Below are 17,588 nucleotides of genomic sequence, written 5' to 3'. Positions count from 1 at the left end.
ACCTGTAAAGCTTCCAGAAGAAAACATAGGAGAAAATCATCATGACATAAGGGTAGGCAAAGTCTTCTTGGACAGAATACCGAAAGCCATAGCATAAGGAAAAAAATATTTTTTTCTGATTGACAAATTAGACTTCACCAAATTTAAAACTTCATCAAAAGATACTACTAAGAGCATTAATAGACAAATCACAGACTGAGAGAAAATACTCTCAAAGGTCTATCAAGTGTTGAACAGGTATCCAGGGTATGTGTAAGTCACTAATGAAATTTTTTTGAAAACATAAAAAATAGGCAAAATACATACATTTCTAATAAGCACATAAAAACATGTTCAACAGTACTTGTCATCAGGGAAATGTAAAATGAAACCCACTAGAATAGCTAAAGTTAAGAAGACTCAGGACACTACAAGTTGGTGAAGATGTGTGGGGGGTGACCAGAACTTTCCTACCACTATTGGTGGAGGTGTGAAATGCTGGCCATTCTTAATAAAGCCCAACATATGCCTACTCTATGACTCAGCTCCTCCATCTTCTAGGCATTTAGTTAAAAGCACTGAAAGAACATGTTCAGAGATTTGTGCAAGATTATTCATGGCAGGTTAGCCATAACGGTCAAAACCTGGAAACTGCCCAGGTGTCCATCAGCAGGAGAGGCGGTATTTCCGTAGAGTCGGTACTTCTCTTCACCGCATGCAGCAACATGAATGTATCTCAGAACCGTGGGCTGAGTGAAAGAAGCCTTGCACACAGGAATTCCTACCGAGAGATTCAGACTACATTAAGGGCTAGACAAGGTAAAACTGATGTTTGGTTGACTTGGGTAGGCAGGGGTGGAAACTGAGAAAGGACATGACAGAGTTCTCTTGGTGATGGATGATGGTGACAGTGACGGAGGTTGGTGATGGCTAAAGGATGTTGGTCATGGCGATGATGATGGCGGTGGGATCATGATGGTGATAGTGGTGATGGTGGTAATGATGGTGATGGTAATGATGGTGTTGACAGTGATGGTGATGGTGGTGGTGGTGGTGTTGACAGTGGTGGTGATGGTGGTGATGATGTTGACGGTGATGATGGTTGTGGTGATGGTGATGGTAGTGTTGATGGTGATGGTGTTGGTGTTGGTGATGATAGTGATGATGGTGATGGTGATGATGGTGTTGACAGCGATGATGATAGTGTTGATTATGGTGATGGTAGTGTTGGTGGCGATGGTGTTGACGGTCGTGTTGGTGGTGTTGGTGTTGGTGATGATAGTGATGATGGTGATGGTAATGGTGCTGATGATGGTGTTGACAGTGATGATGACGGTGTTGATGATGGTGATGGTAGTGTTGGTGGTGATGGTGATGTTGGTGGTGTTGGTGATGACAGTGATGATGGTGGTGGTGGTGATGGTGTTGACGGTGGTGTTGGTGTTGGTGGTGTTGGTGTTGGTGATGATAGTGATGATGGTGATGGTAATGGTGCTGATGATGGTGTTGACAGTGATGATGATGGTGTTGATGATTGTGATGGTAGTGTTGGTGGTGATGGTGATGTTGGTGGCGTTGGTGATGATAGTGATGATGGTGATGAATGGTGGTGATGTTGGACCTGTTCTATCTGGATATAGGCGTGTGGTTGCACAGGTGACTGCATTTGTTTGAACTGCTCCAATGGTACATCCAAGACTTGTGCACTTCACTTTCTGTAAATTTCGCCCTCCCCCCACCAAAATAAAGAACTGTAAACAAAGACTGAACTCTGGTTAACTCTGATGTGCAAGCTGCAGAGGGGACGTATACTAAGGTGTGCAGTGTGCTTTGGAAACAGAGAGAATGAGAGACATGAGAGAGACAGAAAGGAGGACTGTGCTGTATTGATTTCAAGCACGTAATGAGTCAGAATATGAAATTAATGTTTGTTTACCCTGCATTGGTTTCCTTTGGGTGCAACAATAAATCACTGCAGACACAACTGAAGTTTATTCTCTCACCGTTCACAGTTCTGGAGGCCATGAGTCTGAGCAAAGGTGTGCAGGGCCATGCTCCCCCTGGAGGCTCCGAGGGAGGACGCTTCCTTGTCTCCTCTGTCGTCTGGTGGCCTCTGGCTTCCTTGGCTTGTGGCTGCATCATTGCCCTTTCTCCTTCCTGGTCACACAGCTGCCTCCTCTTCTGTCTCAAACCTCCCTCCCTGTTCCCTTAGAACAACACATGTTGTTGGCTTTAGGGCCGAGTCACATAATTCAGGACGAGTTCATCTCAAGGCCCTTAATTTAATTACATCTGCGAAGACTCATTTTCCAAATAAGATCATACTCCTAGATTCCAGGGATTTGATGTGGATATCTTTTGGGAGGTCATTTTTTGCACTCTGTGAAAAGATTGTAAATTCACTCGTATGAAATAGTACTTATGGCGGTAGAATAATGGGATATGACAAACTCCAGCTAATTTCCTACATTATCAACAGCAAACATTTTTGAACATATGTGACTTAACATTACAGAGATCTTTTTAGATAATATGATCACTTTTAGGGCTTGCTTATTTCATTCCTGTTCAAAACTAGGATCCACCAGCTGTTAGGGACACAAGTCTTAACGTTCCTATTAAAAACTTGATCAATCGAGTGTTGATACAAACCAACAAGGGACAGAAACTCACGTTGCTTTTCTTCAAGAATTTGATGACCTCAAATTGAGGGCTCTTGGTCCAGGGTCCAGAGCTGCCGCTCTCCTAAAGGCAGAGGAGAACAGATCTTCTGGCCTGTTTCAGAGATCGGGGCCTGTGAAGATGTCAGTGTTTCTAGGTCTTGGTTCCTTCGTCGATGGGTGAGAGATTAGGGAGAAGGCCCCTCTCTTCCCACATTCCGGGATCGAGTCCACAGCCTTGAGGAGGCGGGAGAAGGCCCCTCTCTTCCCACATTCCGGGATCGAGTCCACAGCCTTGAGGAGGCGGAGGGAGGCACATGGAAACACAGAAGAGACGTTGATTTTGGCCGCTTCCTGGAGATGGTCTTGAAGGGTGGTGACAGGGAGTGCCAGGAGGGACGGCCTGATGAGAAGTCCCCAAGGTAAGGCGACCAGGAGCCGGGCTGGCACGCTGCCTTGTAGAGAAGAGGGTCTGGGAAGGTGAGGCTGGAGGACACCAGCAGAATGTTTCCTGCAAAGGAAATCATGGCAGAAGTGTGGACAATGATTTGAAAGAACGACCGGATGGCAGGCAAGAGGTGAGAAAGGTCTCGGCAGTGACCCTAAACACTAAGCCCCTCTCCTCGGAGGCTGGATCAACACCGCCGGACACCAGAGCACTGCCAGGTTCCTCTGCTAAGTGTTCTGCGTGGATTATCTGCTTTAATCTTCACGACTACCTCACCACTGCCACGGTAAATCGAAAGGAAACAGAGACACGAGAGATTCTACGACTTGTCTGAAATCATCCAGCTGGGAGTAAGGAAACGTGATCTTTCCTATGCGCTTGGCTGTACAAGCCTCTGAGATCAATGTTCTTGTTACCTCATTCCGTAGATCTGGAAGCCAAGGCGAGGAGAAGCCCATCGGCCGCCTGAGGTCACCTGGCTGAGGGCAGCAGATCCAGGTTGAAACAGTGGAGCGAGGAGCTCGAGCTCTGCGGCCTCGGGGCTGAGGAACCGGGCTGGGGTTTGAGCCGAGCCCAAGGGCACGACCACCGCCTTGCATGACTGTAGCCATGGGAACCCAGAGAAAAGACTGCAGGTTTGCTTCTGAGGAACGTCCCCAGGATTTGGTAGCGGGGAGGTGAGGTTTGGGGTGGTGAGCCATGGGGCCCCCACATCAGCCTTTAGGGTTTGATTGTTCCCTTGGACCTGGCTGCCGCGGCGCCAGGCAGTCACATCCTGTGTCACTGTCTCCTCCACGTTCCTCCTGATTTGGTGAGCCAGGTGTGTCCCACCTCGCAATACCGGAGAACCCTCTGTAACTGTCCCCTGCATGGCCTTGGAGACTCTGCCCAAATGCACCCCCTAGAAGCCCTCCCCAGCTCCCCGTCAGTTTGCCCAGCACGTTGTTATGCCCTCTGTCGCCTCTGCAGTAATGGCCTCGGGCTGTGGCTGTGGCTTGCTGTGCTGTCGTTCTCCCCAAGGTCTGCAAGCACCCCATGAGGGACGCTGACCTCCACGTCCACATCTCACTGCCAGGGCGGACAGGGTTTATGGCTCGGCTCAGAAACGCAACTCAGTTCACTCTCGGTGAGATGGTGCCCAGAAGGCAAGCTTCCCGAGTTTACCTGTCGAGAGGTGTGCTATTGTGTCGCGTCCCAGGTAGTCATGAAAGCTGCTTCTCCCTAGGAGACCGCTAGCTTCCAAGAAGTAATGACGAGTACTGCCATCCTTCTTCCCTCTGCAGATGTCAGCAGGCACTCATCTTAAGAGACTTTTCTAGAAGCAATAATGATGCCTACTCACTCTATAAGGCAGCCTCTACAAATTGAAATTCAGAGCTAGAGTTTATAAGAGGACACAAAGAAAAGGGAAGATTGCCAGAAATTAATGATTGATGCATTTGGTCTAAATCCAAAGCCTGTCATTGAGCCTTAAATTGTTAAAGAGAAAAAAAAAAGAAAGTGTGAGAGAGAGAACATAACAACCCCGCAGTTGAGTGAGAGAATTGCAGACTGGCGATTCCAGGTAAGATTCAAGTCCACTGTTGTAAATTAAATAAGGTAGGATTATGTTTGCAGGTGAACGCCTTTCATCTTCTTTTCACCTACTATGTTCTAAATAAAAAGGAACTGCCACGAGTGCCTGCTAAACACTTAGCAATCACTCAAAATTTCCCCCGGAAATTAAATTTCATAATCAGGTAACACTAGAGATGGTCTTCAGGTACTGGGCCCCTGCCAATACGTAATACACAAATAAACAAATAACCCCGCTCATACTTGCAGGATGTCTACACTGTCGTTTAGCGTCACAGATACTCGTGGCTTCAGTGGCTGGCTTAGGCCTTTGTCTCCTCTAATAGGCTGAACAAAGAGGGTACTCATTCTTTTTTCATAACTAGCTCTTAGCATAATGCTTGATCTAGCAGCCATTCAGTAAATGCTCTCTGAGTGGCATTACGCGTCTGTAAGGATAAGGTTAATGATGTCACTTCAAAGTATTTTCTAATTTTCGTAAATGAAGATAAAATTGGTTCTCCAATTTTACTTCGCTTTTTGCCCCTCTTTTTGCCCATCTAGAAATTAAGACAAAGGATGACTCTTTTCATCCTAAAGAAGTCACAGCTAATTTTATGTCCTAAATTGCTGTGCCCTTAGGAACGACCCATAGGAGTTGCCATCCTGAATAAGTGCACAGCCCTGGGATAAATTACAGGCTGACTCAGAAATATTTTACACACGATATTTTATTGTTTGCTGGAGAAATGGGAGGAAGAAAAAAATAAAATGGAGTGTTGGACAGGGTGACCCTCTAGGTGACAGCCAGTTTGGATGCACGTGGCTGTTCTCGGACTGTGCTGCTCTTGGTGGATTCCCTTTTCTCTTGTTTTCTGTGTTTATCGTGCAGTTTTTCTGGAGTACATCCTCTAGTAACTTCTTGGTTCTTCTCAGATGGCTGGGGATACCTATGCATACCCGTGGTCTTCTAGCATTTTCCATTTCTAGAGATGTTTCCAGGGACATCGCTTCTGGTAGCAGTTCTTTCCAGGACTCTAAGGGACAAACCATTTAGGATTAGTGGGCAGGGAGCTCCCACAGGCTGTGTGTTTACCCAATGCCAGACATTGTCTGAAGCATTTGCTCTAGTGTCTTGGGGAAGGGAGGGGTCTGATGTTTTGCTGGAATGTAAGTGCCTGCGCTCTAAGGGGAAGGGTGGCATAGGGGAACGGAGATTGAGGTTTTGACTGGGGCGCTGCCCCATAGATAGGACTTCAGTTGTTCCTCCTGTCCTCCACCCACTTCTCATCCCCACACCCATCTGTGTGTCACTCTGGTTCCAGCATCTTTGCGATTCAGCTGGGTGTGCTGACACTCACCTCGTCTGAAACCCACTTCCAGCATATTCCAGGCTGTAGACGTCTCCACTTGATACCTCGCTCCACCCACTGTTGCCGAATTGTTTTCTAGACCCGTGTTGAGCTCTCCTCTACATCTCCCTACTTAATCCCTGTTACGTATTTGTTGTTGTAATGGTGCATTTTTATTTCAATGGTGAGAGAGAGAGAGAGAATGGGGGCAAAGTTATGAGCCTGGACTGTTGGCTTAAACCAAAGGGAGTGAATTTCATTAAAAAAATAAGTTTAACAACCCACAATAAAGATCATGGTTGTGTTTTTTCTTACTCTGCCAGTGATAGACATCTGTTTTCTTTCCGTTTTCATGTACTGGGTTTTATAAAAACTTGATAAGCCCAAGATGTAAGAGAGAGAGGGGGAGAGAGAAAGCGAGCACGTGAGCAGAGGGGGACGGGAGAGAAAGAACATGAAGAAAGCATGAAAAGAAATGTGGTACCTTTAACCACGCTTGCTTGGTATTTCAGAAAGAACCCAAAATGAAATTCCCATAATCAAAGGAATCCTATTGAGAACTTAGCAAATCCATATGTGGGCCAAAGTTTTGTGACATTTTTCTCCGAAAAGAGAAGTCTCCGTAATAAAGGTAATCTCCACCCTAGCTCAGTGTGGAAGGTCGTCTAGCCTTCCGTGCAACTTTCTCATTTCCGTGAAATGTTCACATTTTCAGAGGAGTCACAAACCTTTATCATCTATGGTAACACCATTCCACTGCATGTATGGAACCCGTGCCGAGCGCTCAGAGAAAATCATTTTCTATCTTGTTTCTGAGTGCTCGCTTTTTTGAGGCATCATTTTATGCCTTCAGGATACAACAGTGTCCAAAACTACCTCCCCAGCCAGCTCATGCTCTGTTGGAGGGACAGCAGGTAAACAAGTAATAACTCAGGTGAGGACAGATGCCGTGGAGGGGGTGGGGTGGGAAGCGAGGAACAGGGGGAGTCAGGGAAGGCTATCTTAGGGTGGTTCTTGGATGAAGTGCATTTGCCGAGAGAGGGGGAGGGGGCGGGATAAAAGGAAGGCATGGTGATATCTGGCAGCAAGTGCCTGCAGAAAGACTAATCAAGTGACAATCAGTCCTCTTCTGCCATGATTTTAAAAGATATTTAAGGATTTTCTACTGCTTTAGGTACTTCTTTACATTTTAATTGTCTTTTTTTTTTTTTCTTAGATAATGTTGGTTCTTAGGCAACCTCAGATATAAACTTCTAGAGGTCAGGACAACCTACACGAAACTTTTCGGAGGTAAACAGCACTTTAAAACTTACAATAAGTATGTTCATGGAAAAGCTTCTGTTTGAGTATGTTGTAAGACTGCTTGAATCTGATGTAGGAAACCAGGGTGACCACCGCCCAGGGAGATGAAACCATTTCAAAAGCCCCTCAGCTCTCCAGCCAGCATGATATCTCTGTTTTATGGTTTTGCCGATCTGATAAAGAGCCTAGAACACCAGGAGGCACATGGCTTGGGGTGGGGGTGGGGGGTTCTTCTAGAGGAACCAGAGTCCCGGGCACTTCAGCCTCCTTCCTGGAATGTTCTCCAAGATTGATTTTGTGTGGTGCCCAAACTGCCGGACGTGGAGCAAACATGAGTTGGCTTCTGAGCAACACTGTTTGCTTGGGCCATTTGCACAACTGGACCATGTGCATGACTGGGCCATTTGCACGGCTGTGTACCTAGGGGTGCTTCTTTTCTGTTTTAAGTGAACCTTTCTTTCTCTTGAAGTCATGGGCACACACTAGGAAACCTTGCAGCTCTGAGCCCCACGTCTCACACAAACCCTGGGCAGCCTGGTGGGCCATACCACCTTTCCCAAATCTGAAAGTGACATTGGGTTGCATGGATTAGCCTGGTACCGAGGCACTTGCCGACTTGACCCTTCCCAGAGTCCTCGACTCCTGTGAAAGGCTCTGTGGAGTGTTGCCTGAGAGGAGAGATTTCAGCATCAGTCCCCAGAGATGGAATTGTAACAGCAAGGGGCTTAGTGATTTCCCGCTCCCTATTTGTTATTGGAGAATTTGGAAGTCAGCTTGGTGACCCAGGGTCCGTAACCTCTAATAACATATCCTTCGTCTATGGAGTTTAAACACACAGTGTTGATTTTATTTCATTTGACCTCCTTCAGGGTCATGGCCGAGGGTCTGCTCTTGGAGACGACCCTGAGTTTCTACCTAATCTCTAGGAGGCTTGACTCAACTCCTCTGCACGGCAGTTAGAAGCACGCTTCCTTTCCACGAGTGGCTGGGGATTACATGAGATAATGTATGCTTAGCCCACAGTTCTAGACACAGCTCTGTTTAAGGTATGGTGACAAACCCAGCCTGACTCCCAGGCAGATTCTGCAGGTATGAAACGTGGAGTAACATTTACCAGCAAAATGCAGAGGCTTGTTTTCCCTGTTTCAGGGCTCGGGGGTGGGGGGGCAGTCATAGTGCTGGGCACGGAGGGCAGGTGAATTCCTGGAGGAGGAACGCTTGTTTCTCCCCCTCTATTTCTGTGTCTTCTCAGTTGTATAGACACCTGGTCATACACTGGCTTTAAATGGCCTCAGACCGTAGGGGAGTCCCCATGTCCCCACTGTTGTGGTGCCTTCTTGGTCCTTGATGGCTAGCAGGTAGGAGGGCTTGGTGGCCTCTCCACGCAGTCGTCCTTGTGACCGTGGTGCAAAGGCACACCGTCTTCCTTGGTTTCTCTGATCACTTGTTTCTTTGGTTTTTTAATAAGATTTTTATTTATTTATTTGAGAGAGAGAAAAAGAGAAAGAGCAGGGGGAGGGGCAGAGGGAGAGAGAGAGGGAGAGAGATGAAAATCTCAAGCAGATTCCCCTCGGAGCGTGGAGTCCCATGAGGGACTCCATCTCACTGCCCTGAGATCATGACCTGAGCCAAAACCAATTGGACGCCCGACCAACTGAGCCACCCAGGCACCCCACTTTCTTGGTTTTTATTGTTCCTAGAAATAGTCTTGGTTGGGACTAGGCACATAGACAGACACACGTGGGCACATTCGTACACACACTCACACACACACACGAATGCGGAGATACAGATAAATTCACAGACATACTCACAGCGGTGCATGCACACGAACACACACTCACACACAGCTAGACACAGAGACACACCACTCACACAAGTACATACAGACACATACAGACAACCCAGAGGTCCACACATTCACAGATACACAAACACAGACACACAGACACACAAGAGCGAGGGTCTCCTGGCTATATCGAAGCCAATTAATTCCTGGGCTGTGAAGTTCGCAGCTGACCCTAAGCAAAGGACAGCCTGAATGAGCACCTTTAGATTTCCTTACAAATCAAGTATAGTATTGCTGTGATAAACAGATTCGGGAAAACATGCCAGATTTCAAGAGCATTTTAATGACTAATTGGAGAGACTGAGTAGGTAGCAAATATTTGGCTAGCATTACCCACCCTCAGACAGTGCCGGTGAAAGAAAAGCCTTGGAATGATGAGCTATTTATAACACTGTTTTAAAAGGTTACCTTGTTGAAATGCAACATCTCATTAGGAGTTAAATCCTGGAACCGGCTGGGAAAAAAGTGGTACTTGAAAATAACATGTTGTCAGGGTAGCGAGGAAATGCTAGCGTGCGACTGTCTGTCTGTGAAGTGAGCATACGACCGCAAGGACGGGATCTTCTGTGGTGAGAAATCCTGCCGCTCTCCTGAGCCCAGGAGCCCTTACAGACGGCAGAGCAGAGCGATGTGTCCTTAATGCAGTAAGGTAAAATATTACATGACAGGGCACAAGAAAACATGTTCCTCTAAAAAGCAAATTGACGGAATCTGTCATTTTAGAAAGCTAAAATTATCGAGGACTCTTCATGTCTCGAGGAAAATAATGGAGAGGAAATGTCAGGCACTGCGGTTTTCCCGAATAGGCTTTAGCTCGGATACATCAGAAGTCAGTTTTTAGGAAAGTCGATTTTTCACACATTTACAGAAATAATTCGCTTCAGATCTGCAATGAAGGCTTGAAACCACATGCGTTTTTGAAACTGCCAATCCAGGATACTGTCTGGGGTATCTTTTTTTTAAAATACCTAAATTAGATGTATGCAGAATGTGGAAATAGCAGATAACAGGCAATGTGGAAGTAATAAAGACAAAAATGTCAAAGGCGCTTTCTTTGAGCCCGTCCCTCCCTCCAGACACAGTGAAGTGTCAGTGCGGTGGGGCCCTCCCCAAGGTCGCAGGCGGCAATGAGCGAATCCTTTCAGAGAAGACATTAGGGGTCTTGGTTCACTATTTAAAACTATAAAACCGACAATTACAGACAGAAACTATTCATTCTGAGATTTAAGGTGGGGGAAAGCAGAACAAAACTAAAAAAGAGCCCGTGTCCTCTGACGCTGGAGCAAAGGGCAGGGAACCGAGCCAGCACAGTCCAGAGGGTCCCACAAGGGGACACATGGGGGGTCCTGGGGAAGGAGGCGGGAGGCGCAGGGACCTCGCAGTGGTTCTGGCTCTGGTGTCTGTGCACGAAGAGGCCCGCCTGGAACCTTCCCGGGGCTCTCCTTCCAGGGTCTGTCTGCTTCATCCCATTGTGGGAGATGTTCCTTAAAAGTACGTGGTGTGTCGGGCGAAGATTTTTCTGGATGGCCAGCACTTGACAAGAATACCACACATCTGACTGTGCAGGCAGAGAAGCCTTTCTGTTTGAGTCATTGAAAGGCTGGGTGGGGGAATTTGTGAGCACCTAATAATAGGATTTCAAAAATCCTTTTTTATTTATTTTGAGCACATTTCAGTAGCAGAGGCATTGTTCTTGAATAGCCCATGCACTATAAACGTAGCCGCAGTGTTCAGTAGGCACAGAGCTTTAGTTGTATATATGGAAATGTATTTAAATGTTTTCAGCATTTGTCCTGAAATATATTTTTTATGTTGCCAATTTACACTGTAGAGATGCAAAGATTTAATGGACAAGGACAGACTTTATCGCAGCTCTGCTCGGAGTTAATGAGTAAAAATTCTGAAATTAGTAATATCTAAAAACTCAGTCCCTTTCAATGTCTTAAGAAGTTCCCCTGACTGAGTGTAAGCTTCTAGTTAATAGCAATCATACTACTACTCTTTAGTTTGTAGAAGGTTTTGCAAAGAATACCAAATACTAGAATCCATGCCCTTGAAAGTATTAAACTTGTTTTTCCTTTCATTAAAAAAAATACTTGTTTGATTCTGTTAGAATACCTGTGAAAACCATTTTACAAAATTTTAATGATGAGATCTTGATTGAGCAAGTCTCTCCTAATTTCCTAGAAACCATTAATTAAAATTTCAAAGTATCAACCTCTGTGTTACATATTCATCCAAAAAAAATGTATTATTTAGACAACAAACGCTGTTGCCTTGCGATAGGTTATTTTTTTTCAAGTGAGCCAACACCACGGAATAAAATATATGATCTGTCGTGGCTGACTCACTTCCTGTTTCAATAACAAGAATGTCATCTGCTAAATGCTAAGCACCACACTTTGTTACTGTGTGTGTGGCTTTCTGTGGACACGTTGCCAGAAAGTTCTTAGGGAAAATACACTCATCATTCTAATACCAAAAAAGAAACTTTCGGTGAGCAGTTTTGGCTGCGGTGTTGCCCGTTGCCCTGTTGGTTATTTCTGCTAGAACCAAAGCTTCCCTAATGGGAGTGAGAATGCTTGCCCTGCAGCGTGAAACGCTGCTGTAATTTTGCCCAGCGAAGTGGCCATTTCTTCCCGTCCTCCAAGTCCTGACCCAAATGAGTAGAGGTTTCCCCCAAGATTGAGAGGTGTCCTCCAGCTGGTCGCCTGGCTTTGCTCGCAAGTGACCGCCGGACCTTGGACCTCCATTTCCACATTCGTGAAATGAGACGGTGTCAAATAGCATCATCTCCCCGGGATTCTTCCAGGGACAAACTCTGCGGCCCTTTGCCCGGAATCACGAAATCACGTTGGCATGTGTCCGTGCGATCCGTGCCCGCCGCTACCTGAATTTAGAAGCTGGCCCCCCAGAGGCATCACGGGGCACATTTTAGGTGATTCACCTGCGTGATTCACTGCCACATGGCCTTCAGGACAAGGCAGCCCTGGCCCTGGGGGGAGGGGGGGCTAGCATTTTTGCAAATCACTGCAGATCAGGGCTGGAGCGCTCCGACTGCCCCTGGGTGGTGGGCTGGAAGACGTGCAACAGAGCTCCGAGGACAGGGCTGGTGGGCGGAGGAAGAGAATCGGTGTGTCTAGTCCGACCACGTCTGAACTAGCATCCCGGGCTGTTCGGGGCGTTCACGTGATTTGGGTCAGATGCGCAGTGTACCGAGACACATTCCAGGGCCCTTGCGGGTGGCCCCCTCGCTGACTCATGAGGTGCGATAGTGCCCGACGAGTCAGGATGAAGCAAGGAGGGGAGCAGGGCTGCCTGCAGTGGAAAGGGAATTTCAGACACACAGCCAGGCATGGTTTTGCCCCCTCCCGCATTTAAAATCTTGTTCCCTCTGTGGCAGCATCCGGGTACCAGCCAGCTCTCTTTCAAAATTCCCGTAGAGAATTACACGACGACCGTGTGCGCTCTCGAGTGTGTGTTAAAAATTCATCCAGAGCCTCGCTTTCAAGGCGTCATTAGGTTATAATAATTAACATCTTATTGACATTCAGTAGAAGTCTACACAAGCGTCTAAGGTGGGGGAAGGCATTCTGTAATTGCTAAGTCAATATTTGCCCTCAGTTATAAAGAAGGAATACAGTGGGCACGACCCCGCTTTCCTGTCACTGGCTGCCCAAGGCGGCCTTGGTGTGCGTGGTGTGTGAGCGCCGCTGCGTCGGACGGGCCTGCACCCTCAGCCGGACGCACGTGCACCTGCAGGGTCCCTGTGTGCCTGGGATGAGGGCCAACGGGCCTCACTGTGACGGTGCTGTCGCTCGGGCCTCAGTCACGGGAGCACGGTTTAAGAACGTGCTGCCGTGGAAACTGCTGGAAAGATAGTCATCTTCTGTCCTTCTGCTAAAGCCTGAGGTTCCTAGGGGAGCCGTACCGTCCTTGGGACCTGGGCCCACAGTCTGTGATAGGCCATGGGCCATGGGCTCAGGTCCCAGTCAGACGCAATGTAGGGATGCGGAAGTGGATTGGGCTAATTTCAGGGTTTCAATCCATTCCGGAGTGACCTGGTCCGTCTCTAGCATTCAGAAGTCATTTGGCTCTCTGGGTCCCCTGAAGACGCTAAGATGCGCAAAGTCTACCCCTGAATTGCTTCCGCTTATCAGGAGCTTGTGGGCTGTCTATCGACTGGTGCTGGTCACCTCTTGCTTCTGCTCAAATTAAAGTGACAGGACAGGCATCTGGGGTCTCCCTCCATGCCCCATCCTGGGAGCTCGCTCCGAGTATCTTCGGGACACTGATTCTCCAGCAGCCAAGGGACAGGTGAGTCTCCACATCTTGCTCTCACTTTCCACGGTGTGTCCTCAAAGTCCCTCCGGCCTGAGTCCCATAGCTGGCCAGCTATGTCGAAATCTTCTAGACCTGAACCCCTACAGCCTACACTCGGTAAAGGGCTGAAAATGCACCTCTTCTCTTTAGGCTCCTGTCTTGCGAGCTGCCCCCATCCCTACCCTCCTTTGCGTTGCCGCAGTGTCCCCTCCCTTCTTCCAGCTTCTTCTTTCCAGCCACCCCTGCTTGCCTGGTCTTCCTCCCCTGCCTGTCTGTAGGCCCCTGGGTCTTAGGATTTGTTTGACAATCTGAAACGTAGAGTTCCCTCTGCACGACGGTCTTCAGTTAGGGGTGGGTCAGGTAAGACTCTTTCCCTGACCGTCAGCTCACTCGTCCATCTGTGGTGTTCTAGGAGCTTTCCAGCGGTGCGACCTCGAGCCGGTCTCCTCTGTAGCATGAGGACACGGGGACGGACTCCACAGGGTCTCGGGGAGGGGACATGCCCGGTTTGCTGCTTGACGCAGGGCTGGTTCTCGGTGAACGTCACTGACCGTCCCTCCTGGATCTCTGGAAGCAAATTCTTATAAGCTCTTCACAAAGATGGCTCTGCCCCAGGTGCTGTTGTTAGACGTTCTGATTTGTGGTTCTGAACTTGTGTGCCGGGCGGCCTGCTTGCTTCTGCACCGCAAGTCCCCGCGCCCCCCGAGAGTGGCAGGCCAGAATGGAGGGCCCTGGTACAGAATTAGCAGCCGTTCCTGCTGCTGTGGTTATAACCCTGCTGCTATTTTAGGGCCTGTATTGTTCAGTCTGGGTTTCGTTTCCTTCACCAGCTAGTCTGGCAACTGCCTTGCTCTGAAAGGGCAGCTCTGTCACGGCCAGGGGCTCGTCGAGGGCCTCTGTCTGATTTTACGTAGTGAGATGGCAGTCACCCACAGAAGAAACAAAGGGTGGGAGGACTTACACCCATTATCTTTCATTCAAAAGGGTTTTAAAAATACCTTTTTAAACAAGAGAGAGATGTTAGAATGTTTTAAAATGTGTTTTCATATGTAAAGTTAGAAGAAATCAGACTTACACAGTGATATGAATTATTGGAGAAATTGTAAAGAACATTCTAGAATGTTTGTAGGTATACATTACAGTGTGTGTGTGTGTGTGTGTGTGTGTGTGTGTGTGTGTTTGGGGGAATTCCTCATCTACTCCCCTGTTTTCTGAATGGGATGGCTCCTGGAATCCCAGGAAAGAGACTCTCCTTACATCCCTCGGAGAATTCTGTCCATACACCTGTCCCTAAGAATATTAGCATATGATTATATAACAATTAAGGCATGGGGAGTTTTGGCTGTGGGTGTTTCATACAATGTGACACCACATATTAAAAATGACAAGATTCACTTCAGGCCCACGAGAATCAGAATACTTGCATTCCGTGTTGTTCTGACGGCCAGAGGAGCGGGCAGCCTTGTGAGGACGGTGGCAGGCCGGGAAGTGTGGAGATTCTATGTGGAATTTTCTGTAATCCAGAGATAGCCCTGAGGCTGATGCATGTAAACGCTGGAGAGGTTTGCCTCCCTGTCAAAACCGGTTGGCTCCCCACGCATAGTTAGCTGGGCTTCCAGCAAATGCGCTCACAGGTGAGACAACCTTTGGCACCCAGCGCTTAACTTTCAGTTCAGAGGACGGTGAGTTCCCAGTACCGGGGAGTGGAAGCTGACGTCATCGAAAAGATATTGCCCTGCTTTGAAATCAGCAAGCGCGTCCAAAGTTCTCCAACACACACACACACACACACACCCTGGAAAATGTGTTTCCGAAGAGCCACGAGCAGCCCTTTGATCAACAGATGTTCCCCAAACAGAAAACAAACAAATAAACCAGCCCAAGGACACGTACGTAGTTTCTGCTGAAGAACGCTCCACAGTTTGAACACGGGCGTTATAATCCTATTTTCACTTGCGCTTTCCCGGAAGATGTTGCTGGGAGTGAAAAACCAAAATTAGCTCTAGGCCAAGAGTGAATAATTTCGACAGCCGCTCTAAAATGGTTTGTATGTTTGGAGCCATATATGGGTGAAAGTAACTATTTCAACAGGAAGCAAAAAAAAAAAAAAAAAAAAAAAAAGGGAAAACTTTTTTACACACCAGAAAAATACTCAACTTCCATTTGTGGAAGAGGTCAGATTCCCAACACTTGCTGAATGATACTCCAGGTAGTTTTAAAATTTGCTTTTATAAAATTTATTTGAAGTGCTTCACCGACTTTCAGGGCCAAATCAGGAAACGTTGTTTCCACTAACTATTATTTAAGAGTTGGCTAGCATTGCTCCTCTGTATGTGTTCTCCTTTTCATAACCCAAAACCGGTGAACGTTTAATTGAGTTTTGATGATAATCTTAATAGCGCCATTCTACATTTACTCCTTAAAGCAATTTCGTGTTTGCAAACGGCTCTTGCATTCCTTGTAGCTAGTTACATAACTTACTTTGCTCAAAGAGTAAAATTAAATTCTTACTAATATGACGTGCTTTGGCTTTTCCAGGGTAAACACAAATATGTCAAGAAATGCACAGAGAGTGAACTCACGTGGACAGGGACTTACCAGTGTCTCTCCGTAGCCTTTCTGCGAGACCACACATGGCCATCCTTACAGATCTGGGGGTGGGCATCCAAATAAGGTCCTGCAACGTAGCATTTCCTCACCTGCTGTGAGGTTGACTTCGTCACCTAAACTCTCGTCAGCCAGCACCCTTGGTGGCCAGGTGGGGAGCTGGTTAGAGTCCAGAAATATAAGCCCCTGATGTTTCCCAGCTGGTGAGGAAAGAAAACAATCCAGTGCACTGACCTCTCAGCAAATAGGTACTGGGCATTTTTTGAGTAAGTAAAAGCTGGAAATCCCAAAGGGTGTCACAGGACATAGGACTCAACAGGTTCGTGGTTCCGCTGGTGAGCACCGAGCACCTCGGTTCCCTTGTGCCGGGCATACGGCTGCTGTGCCGACGAGTCTTAGGACATAGTTAACACATCATTTTCCTCTAGATCCCTGGCTTTGTGTCCATTGTAGGCATATATGTCCTTGTGTCCCAGGTCGCCACTGTAATGCTTGCCATTCCCGCAGTAATTCTCAGCGCAGTATGGTATTTTAGGAAGACCAGAGAGCGTTCACATGGGGTCTTCGGGTGAGAAGACGACCCCTCCCCGAAACCCAGTCATGCCCGAGGCATTACTCTGCGCAGAGAGTACTTCCCATTCCTCAAACACCACGTGCTGTGGACATTATGACAAATACATTTGTAGGCATTGATTTGAAGAAGTGCTTTTTTCCTAAATCTAAAGCCTAGAGGGGTAAGAACTAGCATTTCTTTCTGTTTTTTGAAAGATCTAAAGACATGAGCTTTTCCCTTACAGCGGGGGCCTGAGGTTGCTGCAGATCTCAAAGGTGGACCCGCCAGGACACCTTCTGCAGAGTTTCGTGGGGCTCATGGACTGGTTCTCCCCTCTGCCCAGTTACACCGAGCACCGCAGAAAGACCGCACGGTCGTGGTTTGCACCATGATGGTGATTCCATGAGCACTCATGGCCATCCACCGTCCTTCCCGGCTTAGAGCTCGTATCAGCAAATGCCCCTGTAAGACATCTCTCTCCGGCTGCCACCTTCTGCAAGTCACAGGCCACCGCACCGGGAACCACAGTGTGTCTGTGTGTGCCTGGCTGAAGAGAATAAGCGGGTTGAAGAGTCCTCACCTGACCTCTCTTCCAGGAGCCTGCTGTGACTGGCCCCCCTCCCCCAGGCCGGCTTCCACACACCCATCAATCTCCTTTTCCATCCTGGCAGCTCTCTAAGGCAATGAAAGTAAAACGAAACTAGTAGTAATAACAGGAGTTGTATTTCGCTCTTGAACGTAGCCACCCCGTCCTCTCACAGACGCTTACGTGCGCCATCTTTCCGGACTGGTTTCAACCCTCACTGGGCTGTTTCTCCACACAAAGTGGAAAATGTCCAGGATGGAGGCCGTAGGTGGTCCTAGACAGTCTACCTCGGGGGTGAGATACTCAATCCTGACCGAGGTTTGGGTCTATGGCCCCACCTAACTGGTTTTTGTGGTTTTTGGAGACAGATTAAAA

At 47.6% G+C, this 17,588-nt stretch overlaps 1 long non-coding RNA gene across 1 annotated transcript; it reads right to left on the bottom strand.

The window, feature by feature from the left end:
* Positions 1-5,413: 5,413 nt before the first annotated feature.
* On the bottom strand, positions 5,414-16,651 carry LOC103676224. Its single transcript, XR_572031.1, has 3 exons — positions 16,066-16,651; positions 15,361-15,443; positions 5,414-5,678 (listed from the first exon to the last, which is right to left on the bottom strand). It is a non-coding gene; the product is annotated as an uncharacterized LOC103676224 (long non-coding RNA).
* Positions 16,652-17,588: the final 937 nt, after the last annotated feature.

Source organism: Ursus maritimus, unplaced genomic scaffold (assembly GCF_017311325.1).
Source record: "Ursus maritimus isolate PB19 unplaced genomic scaffold, ASM1731132v1 scaffold_31, whole genome shotgun sequence".
Taxonomy (NCBI): domain Eukaryota; kingdom Metazoa; phylum Chordata; class Mammalia; order Carnivora; family Ursidae; genus Ursus; species Ursus maritimus.
The sequence above is the reverse complement of the archived record's forward strand: the minus strand, read 5'-3'. Positions and strand labels throughout refer to the sequence as shown.